The following is a 10,966-nucleotide window of genomic DNA, read 5'->3' as shown; positions in this document are numbered from 1 at the left end:
GCGGCGTGACAGTGGAGTAGCTGTCGTCTTATTGCAAGGGCCTTGGCAGGTTTTACAGGCAAAGGGGATCAGTCTCAAAACAGAGCTGCTTATAAGTCTTTGTTCTGCTCTGAAGAGCCTTTGTATTTTATTTTTTTCCATTTTATTTTGTTGAACAGTTGCCTACATATGACTTTCAAGTAAAGTCACAGATGGATAGTGGAGGAATCTGACTTACATCAAGGTTGAACCCCAGGCTGGAGACCACCCCCTACCACCTGTTACTCCACTGTCCCTTGTACATAGACATGCGAATTAGAGGAGACCAAGGCCGTGTTCCTTCTGTACTGTGGTGGATTGGAGGGGATGAAGGGCAGACGGGAAGGTGGCTGTGACCGCTTCCTGGTTCGTCTCGCAGAGACAGGGTCTCTAACTCACCCAGTTCTCGCACTCTGAAAGCTGGATGAGGGTATCTGAGAGATAGGGAATCAGAATCATCCAGAGACTTGAACTTGTGGACTCTGCTCTCTTGTGTGCTTCAGGTGTGTCGATCAGTGTATACTGTGTTTATGTGTTGATTACTGTTTGTTGTTGCCCATGATCTCCCATGTGTGCCACTGTGATATTCACCTCATTCATGCATTTCCCAGTAGGCACTTTTAATCGCAGTGTTTTTCAGTTTCACCTGTTAATACAGCAGCCTGCTGTATTTTATTTGGGCAGTTGTTATGACAACATGGTTCCACCTGGACCTTGAACAGCCAGCCTTCAGGTTACAAGTTGATGTTCTTCACAACTGTGTCACAGCATTGTTTTGCCCTAATCTTAGAAAGGAATAGCTTGAGGCTGATCTTGGGACTAGATCTATTAATATCAATATCCTGCTATTTTCAGGTAGATTTTGCATTGTAATGAAACAGTGTATGATACATCTCTTCTGCTCTTCCTCCTCCCCTTGTACGTAGCTTTCATTTTTACCCTGTTTTCTATTGTCTTCCTCTTTTCCAGTAATTTGCAGGCAGATAACAAAACATCTGACAGTGCAGAGCTGTCAGAGGTACTGTTGGTACTGCGGTACGGCTGCAGGCGAGTGATCGTCAAACCCCTTGGAGGAGCGATGCAGTTGAACCAGATCACCTGCACGTTTCTGTCCTTGTTGCCCCCATGCCGCGCAGCCTCTTGCTTATTTCCTCATCCCCCACCTTGGGAGCCTCCTCATGGCCCCATACATGCAGTCGGATTAATCAGGAGTAATAAAAGGAATCATTTTTTTCTTTTTTTTTAAATTCAGAATTCAAAACCATGGATCTCCCCAGATAAATTAGCACTGTGGAAACACAATAGTGAAAGTGCTGCTTATTCATGTAAAACACACAACCTGCCTCAACAAAATGTTTTCTCAACCGGTTGACCCAACTAAGACCCACCTGTGAAACCCGCCAAACCCACTGTATCCATTACTTAAACCAGTCTGATTACATTTCTATATTATATTCATAAGAGCTTCCTTCAGATCCCAAATCTGGAATAATCCTTTTGTTCAAATGACAGACACTCTTGCGGAGGCCGTGTATTAAGGCAGAGATAAGGTGATCTTGAGATCCATACGCACTTAACTGACTGTTAATGCCTGGAGAGCCAGGCAGTGAAATCCTCTATATAAACTGCCCCAGAACGCAGCACGATGACATAGACGCACCGACTATATGTGTCACAGCTGGGGAAGCAGCCCGGGGGATCTCTCAGGTTATATTTGTGCTGTTTCATAGTGAACGCAAATATGAGAGAGATGTGCCGCTCGGGTAATTGGTGACAGGAAACTGTCTTCTTGGCGGAGTGCCGATATGGAGGTCAGCCCTAAAAGCAGGAAAGCGGTGGAGGGATTATTAAATAAGAACAAAGGGACTAATGAGGAGACACGCTTCTGCTCACCCAGCAGTGAACTCACCAAGTGGAGGAAGTCAATTTAATCAGCCTTACAGGAACAGAAACACATATCCTCAAAAATGTGAAAAACTCGGACCGTGTACATTCCGTATGCAAAACCTACGATGCCCAATCTTTTCCCCATCTCGTAATTGCTCAATAAATGTGCATGTTATGTTTAATTATTTTTACTTGTTTAATAATGGGAAAGCCTACATGCAACTATGTAATGTGTACTGCTTTGTACCATGGTATGACACATTGACTGCACCCAGTCATGTATCTGCATCGAAATCTCTCCTCCAGTTGATATAATGTGCTCTTTGTATTTTTCTGAGATTTACGTCGCTTTGGAGAAAATCACCTGCTAAATGAATAAACGTAAATGTAAACTTAAATACCTACAGGGTGTCTAAGATCACCTGATCACTACCTGCACTCCAGCAAGAGCACTCCTTAAGTCCCCCAGAGCTGCTGAATCCCTCCCAGCATTCATGATGGGTTCTAAAACAGATCTTTTTTCAGATCCCCTTCACTCCCGGTTTTCTGACAGCTCCATAAATTTGCTCACACCATCTGTCACAGTCCCTTTTGTATTCCCTATCAATTCTATATTCACCTCCTTCGTAATGTGTGCAGGGGGCGTGGTGGCGCAGTGGGTTGGACTGGGTCCTGCTCTCCGGTGGGTCTGGGGTTCGAGTCCCGCTTGGGGTGCCTTGCGATGGACTGGCGTCCTGTCCTGGGTGTGTCCCCTCCCTCTCCAGCCTTATGCCCTGTGTTTCTGAGTTTGGCTCTGGCTCCCCGCGACCCCGTATGGGACAAGCAGTTCAAACAGTGTGTGTGTGTGTGTGTAATGTGCACTGGTGAAAATAGTGGTGTTGGACAATCTGACTGTGCTTTCACAATCAGGTGACCATATCTAAAGGTCTGCTATAAAATGTGCTTTATTTTAATGGGGGCTCTGGCATGGCAGCAGTTGTTAGGAAGATGTTAAGAAATAAGAAAATCTCTTCCTGGAACTAGAGGGGTGCGGTGGTGCAGTGGGTTGGACCACAGTCCTGCTTTCCGGTGGGTCGGGAGTTCAAGTCCTGCTTGGGGTGCCTTGCGATGGACTAGTGTCCCATCCTGGGTGTGTACTCTGGCCTTATGCCCTATGTTACCGGGTTAGGCTCCGTGGACACGTATGGGAGAAGCAGTTCTGAGAATGTGTATGTGTATTCCTGGAACTGGATCTCCAGTTGCAGAAGATGAATTTAATGAGGTTTCTAGTTATTGCTCACACTGTTACCTAACTATGATGCATTGGAGAGCAGGTGTCAAGATTCTGAGAGCTGCTCCAAAAGAAATTATGACCCCAAGGTTGTCTAGGGGTGCAACATCAAGTTTTTGTACCAAGTTATGATTTATGACATGACGAGACAGCTAATAGTGTGTACAAACAGAAGTGTGTGTTTAATGTTCTTGTGAAAGAACAAACAAGAAAACCTTACAAAAGTCGACCGAATACAAAGAGAATTCGAAAAACAAAGCAAAAGCCTAACTAGCCTTTAATCTTTGCAGATAACATCAACTGGTAACAAAAAGGGGGTAAAAACCCAAAAATGGTCTTCTGCCACCTTCCTAACTACACTACTTTTACACTGTATATCTGAAAAAAAGGAACAGGTGTACAAGCAGTATAGAAATGATGCAAAGAAGGAAAAATATCAAAGTACCAGGAAGAAGGTAAACAGGAAGGGAGAGTGTGCAATCAAAATCACACCAGAATGTTCTTTCCACAAGCAAATTCTTCTTAAGGCCTCCAGGAAGCTTCTCTTGAACTCGAGGGAAATCCAACCTTTCCAATTTAGCAAATCATGTCCATCACTCCTGGATTGTTGTAGATGGACAGACAGGTGTCACTTCCAGACAAAAGCTGGGGGAAGGGAAAGCAAAAAGAAAAAATATTAACCAGTTGTCACATGATCGCTTGGTTTAACCAGTGTTTACAGTGATGTTCTACATGTCTGTAGGACACATAGGAAAGAACGCAGCACACATTTCCCTATATCATGTTTTTCAACCCCTTTGCTTTGCTCTGAATTGTATGTTGCTTTGGAGAAAAGCGCCTGAAAAAATGTATAAATATAACGTAAATGCAGGTGTTCTATCAACAGTGCAAGATCATGAATCAGGATCTCTCTGTCGGTCCAGCAAGGTGCCACACAGTCGCGCACAGCCCTAATGGGTCCGGTTGGGACTAATTTGAATTATCCGTCATGTCATTAGCTAATGGAGAGTAAATCAGGAAATCGGGTCACCTGTGCGTTCTGAGCCTCATAAACTTGCAGCGGTCGGAGCGTAAAGCCACCGTACTCCTGTCGGCCGAAGAAAATGGGCCCCGTTTTGGCCATAATGCACTTTCGCAGCTGGTTGGGTGTACTTAAGGGCAATTATTCGCGAAATGCTATTTTTCATCTCTCCTCTCAGATCCCTCGATAAATCCCCAATATTATCGTGATGTTTTTTCTTTCCAGAAAGCCATAACGATATTAAATAACATCTCTCATCTTTGGCTGCCTGATTAGCGGAGGGATCACGCGCATCGGGTCACCTACGCGCAGTCTTTAAACGAAGCACTCCATCGCAAGAAGGAGTAACCGTAAACCCTGAATAGATCGTCTGCCATTTTAAGGACCCTTTATGAGCTCCCGCACCATAGTAAAGGGAAGTGGGGTCCATTTCGGGGTGCCGCTCAGGAGGGCTCGTACTCTTTACGCTCAGAGCTCTTTGGTGTTCGCGCCATCGGGATGGACGGCCCTGGAGTCGACGCCTGGAACCGGCACAACGATGAACTCATCCCTGACACATAATGTATTTGTCCACGGCACTGTGCGGCACTTCTGATTCGTCTCTGTGGAATGCACCGCGGTAAATCTGCAGGAGGGAAGTAGCCAAAAAGTTTGGCCTTAATGTAAAAAGTCCAAACGAAAAAGGAGCAGCGGAGCAAGTGCTGGGAACTGTCTTCTGCTAAGCTGACTGAAATGTCGACGAGACACATAATTCCCCGGCTCTCTAGCATTAATCACAGAGGTGCAGCAATTAATCGATCAGCCCACCAACAGTTTTATTGTTGCAGTCGTTTCGCCCGAACACAGGATGTGGAAAAAATGCAAATACTGAGCAAATTAAGGAATTCGAGATAAAACCGGCTCTTGCGATCGACAAATTTAAGCCTTTAACAAGTAGTAATTTACTTTACGCTGCTTTCTCAGCTTCCAAACACACTGACTGGAAGTCTGTTCACAAATCCAATTGTTTGTACAGTCAGTAAAAAGTTAACCTCTAAATAAACATGGAGGCATCTGCCTTATTAAGTTCTGTTGCTCTTTTTCACGTTAACATTTTTATTAGCTTTGAGCCTCATTAAAATTATTGCAAACAAAAATAAATGATCCCCACAAACCCCTGTTCTCCTCTTGAAGCTCCCGTCCGGATTGTTGACTAATTTATCACATTGCAGTCTTGTCACCAGCACAGAGGAACACCAGGTGTTGGCTGTAAACCATGTGAAAAAGAGTTGAATTAAGCTGGTCCAACACAAGTGTTCTGCTTGGGTTATCTTTACTTCCATCTACTAGCTCGGTGCGTTAATAAAAGTTGTGCTTCTCTGCAACAAGCCGGAATTTTGAAGAATTGATAAGCAGAGAAAATGCAATTAAAAATTAATCATCTTGGAAATGTGTGTATGTTTGAAAATTCATAGTTGGAATGTTCATAATTCAAGGAGCCAGTGAAATTTTAAATTCTAATATATTCATTAGAGTAATTCATTCTTCAAAAATGATTCACATGTAGGTTTGCTGTGTATAGAAATATATAACACATGCACTGCATTATCCTGTATAAGCAAACAGGTATCCCAGAATACACCTCTCGACTCATTCCCACTCTGCCCATGTCTTTGCCGATCGAGCTGTCAGGTGGCGAAGCTGTCAGTCGGACTTTCGCTTTATTCCGGAGTCAGCTCAAGATGCTCGGGGTACGGCGAACAACGGCGTCTCACCATGCGACAGACGCAGGCAGACGCTGTCAACAGACATATTTATAGCAAAAGAAACAGAACCGTTGCGTTATGTTGCGGATCCCCACCAACAACACTGTGTCGGGTTTCGCCCAGCTAATTAAAATGTTCTGCGGTGTCGGAGAGCTGGGGGGAGAAGAAGCCCAAAGTAAGAGGCTGTCACCATCGCTTCGGTGGGTTGGATGGTCTTAACTTAGTCTCCTAGATGGACAGTGAATATCCGTAATGTGAAGGCAATAGCTTTTGGCCTGTGAAATGGACATTTAATAAATGGTAAAAAGGTAGATCCATTCCCTCACCTTTTACATATTATTATTCTTTTTTTTTTTCTTGTTTTTTACATTTTATTTATGTGTAGTGTCAAATATAAAAAAAAAGTATCCATGTAGACATTTTATATATCTTAAAATGTATATATAGACATTTGCTCATTCATACATATATATGAAATAAAGGAGCAGCTGTTGCCAAAGTGTTCAGAGGTGTCACCATGCAGTCTGAAGGTACTGGGTTTGAACCCCTATTCCTGCTTGTAGTATTTACGAAGGTGGTATGAAGGCACCCTGAACTGAATTTGAATTGAAATTGTACCTTAAACTGATACAATAAAAACTATCCAGCTGTGTAAATGGGTACATCATTGTAAGCAGCTTACTGTACAAATCTAACATGTAAATAGTGGCTAATGATACTGAACATTATGCATAATGCCACATATAAAGATCCAAACCTAACACTTTTATAGTGGTTAAGTTATGTATGGTGTAAGTACAAAAAAATAAATATTAACATACAAGCAAATCTCTCTGTAGATAGACAGACAGACATAAATACATCGTGCCACATTGACGTGAACAAGTCTAACCTTCCAATTAAAAATGATGTATTAAAAGCTTGAGTCCACCGCAGGAATAAGGGCAACCTTGTAGACCAGTTGTATTCACATTTTAGAATCAAATGTTAAGCGTCATTTTTAATCGCACCGGAGTGTTAAGGCATTCAGACTCTGAATCACATTATAATTCTACCTGCATTGCCAGAAAACTGGAAACTCTTAAAAAGCAGAGTTAAAATGACGGAAATAATGTGAATGGAAGTAATATGAGCTGTAACACTGTGACCGTACCTTACTTGTACCACCCCGTATTCTGATCTAAAGCTGTATTTCATATTTGGGTCTCTATTGCTTAACTTCTTTATTCAAGGTTTGATACTAAAGCGCATATTCAAGTGTAGTTCTTACAGTTGAGTTATAAACCAGCTGTCTGCATGGCACGGGAGCAGAAGTGATGGGACCAACGGTGGGAGAGCGGTGTGAATAAGTAAAGCCGTAACGGGGGTCAGTGGGGTCACCGTCACTTAATTATTCATCGCGAGTCGTGGGTCAGAGCTGTACCCAATTTAATGACAGGCAGAGCTTGGGTCTATCGTAAGTTTTTTTTTTTTTTTTTTTTTTTTTTTTTAAATATTTTTTCCAAGTCATCCAGTACCGGCATGCGCTGGAGGGCAAGAAGGGCAGAGGTGGGAGCAGAGCTGTGGGGAGGGGGGGGGGTCAACCGTTGACTGAAGATGACGTTATCAGTATGACACTGGTCAATGGAAATTCACCATCCAGAAAGTGGCAAAGCCATTGCAGTGCTGCAATGTCCATAGATTGGTCAGCGGGGGGTGTAGTGGTTACAACCTTGTGGTCAAAGCACCTGCGTTTGAACCCTTGTTATTACTGTAAGATTCTGGAGGAAAGTACTTACTGTGAAATACTGCAGTAAAAATAACTCAGCTGAATGAATGAGTAAATAATTTAAAGTAGCTCAGTGTACAAATCTAACTTTGTGAGTCGCTTTGGACAAAGCCGTAAACAAAATAATGGTTAATTTCAATAACCTGCACATCTTGGCATTATTAGTTCTGTGGTCGGGTGTACGTCAATATAGGTGTAGAGTGCGTAGACGCACACACCTACACACCTCTAAACACTCAGCTGACGATTTCTGACATTAGCCTATCTCCCGCGGACCTATCTCAGCGCTCGAGGTGTTTAAAGGTCCCTAACCCTAATTTCTAAGGGACAAACAAGAGAACAAGGCCGAGCTGATTTCTGTTGGTCACGACCTCATAGCTCAGGTCTACGGTTCAGAGGACCAGCCTTTCCTTCCCCTCCGGTCGCTCTCTTCCCCGGGGCCAGCAGTCTGAACGCACTGCTTCTCTTCATCCTTGTAACCATTGTGCTCTGCCGGCGTCCGTGCCGCTCGACTTTTACCGGGCCTCCACTGCCCCCTACTGGCAGAAGGGAACACTACCGCTCAATTGTCAGGTGGTCTCCGTTGACCGCATCCAGAGGAGCTAGTGCCTGTATGAAAAAGTGGCTTTGGGACCAACGTTCTTTGAGGAAACAAACTGTGCACATGAACACTTAATGAGTCAAAATCAGTTAGCCATATTTGTAATAATGTAAAAATTTATGTTTTCATTTCCGTCTCATACCCCTTTTGAGACAACTGGTAGCATAGCAGTTACAGCCACAGCCTTCAGACCCAAACGCTGCAGGTTTGAATCCCACCTTTAGCTGTAGTACCCTTGAACAAGATACTTATCCTAAGCTCTTCTTTTAAATGAGTAAATAATTGTAGTCAGCTTTGAAGGCAAGCACCAGTTAAATGAACAAACAAAAATTCTCAAGAACCTTAGAACGCTTTTTTCGCGGCATTCATTAAATTAACTGTTTGGTGAGCCACTGCTTCATTGTGTAAGTGAAGTTTTTCCACTTATGACCGCTCTTTTTAATTGATATCTTTGGATGATATGAAAGAGAGCAGACTTCTCATCCTTAGAACAAGACTGCTGGAAAGAAAATCCCCTTTATAAGCCATTTTCAGCACGGTTTACTCCTTAAAACTACTCCATACTGTAGTGCTAGAGATTAAGAAGTGAAATCTCTGTCGTCTACCAACGGTTATTTAGCTTACTACATGCACGTCATTACTTGCAAGTAATTAATGCTGTCTGCATTTTCTTGGATTATTCGCTGTTTGCTGTGTAAGCCTTGTAAGTCTCTCTAGATAAGAGACGCTTTAGATAAGACTGTCCACCAAAAGAATTAAGAAGGATAATAATAATAAGAAGAACATGAGACTGCGTGTGTTTGATAAGGGAATGTTTGACGCTTCCTTGCCGATTAAAGCTGCCAGGGAGCCGACAGAGCAGCGTGGCCGGAGCAAATATGGTATTAAACTGCGCTGCGTTTCTCTGGAACGCATTGGGCTCGTGCATCTTGGATCGAACCCGGAGCCCTGGGGTTCTCAAACAGAGTTATGTGACTCCTGTGGCCTAGTGAGCCCTGTTCAGGAAAGAGGTGTAGGTGGAAGTGCGGAACAGTCGAATTGTAGCGCTCTGGGTTCGGACGGGGTGAAGAAGGACGCACGGACAGACGTTTATTACAACACAGACACACGAGGAAATAATGTTCTCGGGCTGAGGACCCCTCTTCCTCCAGGACTTAGCCTCAGGCTTTTTCTCTTTCCCACTGGCAAACACAGTCACCCCCTAATACTCCCTGTACGTCCCCACAGCGGTTAAACACAATTCCACTTTACCCATAATTCAGATTTTAACAATAAACACGTTTTCCGGCTCAAACTCACGGTAACGCGGGTCGTTACAGTATGATGAGCTTAAATAGTGTATCTTTTCCCTTGTCCACTGTTGGCCCGTTCTTAGCGCTGGATCCATTTTCTTGCTGAAGCAGCCGAACCCCTCGAATGAGGCACTTGAACTGAATTGCCTCGGTATCTAAGCCGAGAAAAGACTCGTTTCCTCTCGCCTTTTAAATGAAAAGTGAAGTGTCACACAGCGCGGCGATGTGAGCCCTTATCATGAGCGAGTGAGACACTTTCCATTTTTTTTATCGCATTTGAGCCGTTAATTATAAAATTGGGCCCATTATCAGGCTAAATTTAGTGCAGGGACAATGCACAGACTTGACTGCTCTTCATTTGTAAGGGAACGCAGAAAGACAGAGGAATGTGTCGTCCCACATGCGGAGATGGCACGGATCGTGTAGTTAGCAATGAGACGTGTTAAATCTCTTCTAATGCTTTGATGCAGGCGAACGTGTCTTATTCGTATGTTCTATATGTTGCAATCCCTGAAATGCATGCATTCATGTTTTTTCTAAACCCATTTTTTACATGGTACTTTCTTTTGATTGGTGATGTCTGGTGGCATTTGATGATCTTCTCAGTACGCTTCAAGTTGTACTTTCTCAGTCCCGTGCCCCTTATTTACATCACTTCCCACTCTGATCCCTGCAAAGCAGTGTCACCTTGGTGGCACAATCAAAATTACCAGAAAGAATAGAAGGTGGAATAAGATTTAGAATTCTATTCTGACCAGTCAGTCATGCTTTTTGTGCTTTTTTGTTTTTATGGAGCTGGAGATCAGTTCTGGGACAAGGTCCTGAGCTCCACTCCTATGTTCAGGTGCGAAATGTCAGTAAAATTCATACGGAAAGAGACACGACGTGTCCCAGTGGGTCTGCTAATAACAAAGTTGTCTGCATCGGTATGTGCCTATTAAGGTTTGACATGCTGCGTACTCCAGGGAATCCCTGTCTTTTGCTGATTTGTGCTGCTAATTCATGAATTCAGTACCGCTTCAATGATTTATTATGCACACTGAAGATTGTGACAGATGGAGAGGTGTTTGGGGAATATGGCTGCCAATCAACCTGAACTACATCTCCCAGAATGCTGCCAGAAGAAGTCACATGATCAGTTATGAGCCATTGAAGAAACTGTATTTAAAAAATCAGGAAATGTGGTAATCCCTTTTAGTATGTGCCCTAAACAAGAGAGTTCTTTACTTTTTGAGGCTTCAGTGCTTAAAAGTTTTTTTTTTTTTTTTAAATCTTTTTGGCAGCTCCCTTGTCAAAAGAACAAATATCAAACATTTTATTCAAGCTCTTATCTTTTGTAGGACCTTTTCTGGTCTTGGGAAGGG

Source organism: Scleropages formosus, chromosome 23 (assembly GCF_900964775.1).
Source record: "Scleropages formosus chromosome 23, fSclFor1.1, whole genome shotgun sequence".
Taxonomy (NCBI): Eukaryota; Metazoa; Chordata; class Actinopteri; order Osteoglossiformes; family Osteoglossidae; genus Scleropages; species Scleropages formosus.
Note: the sequence above shows the minus strand (reverse complement) of the source record.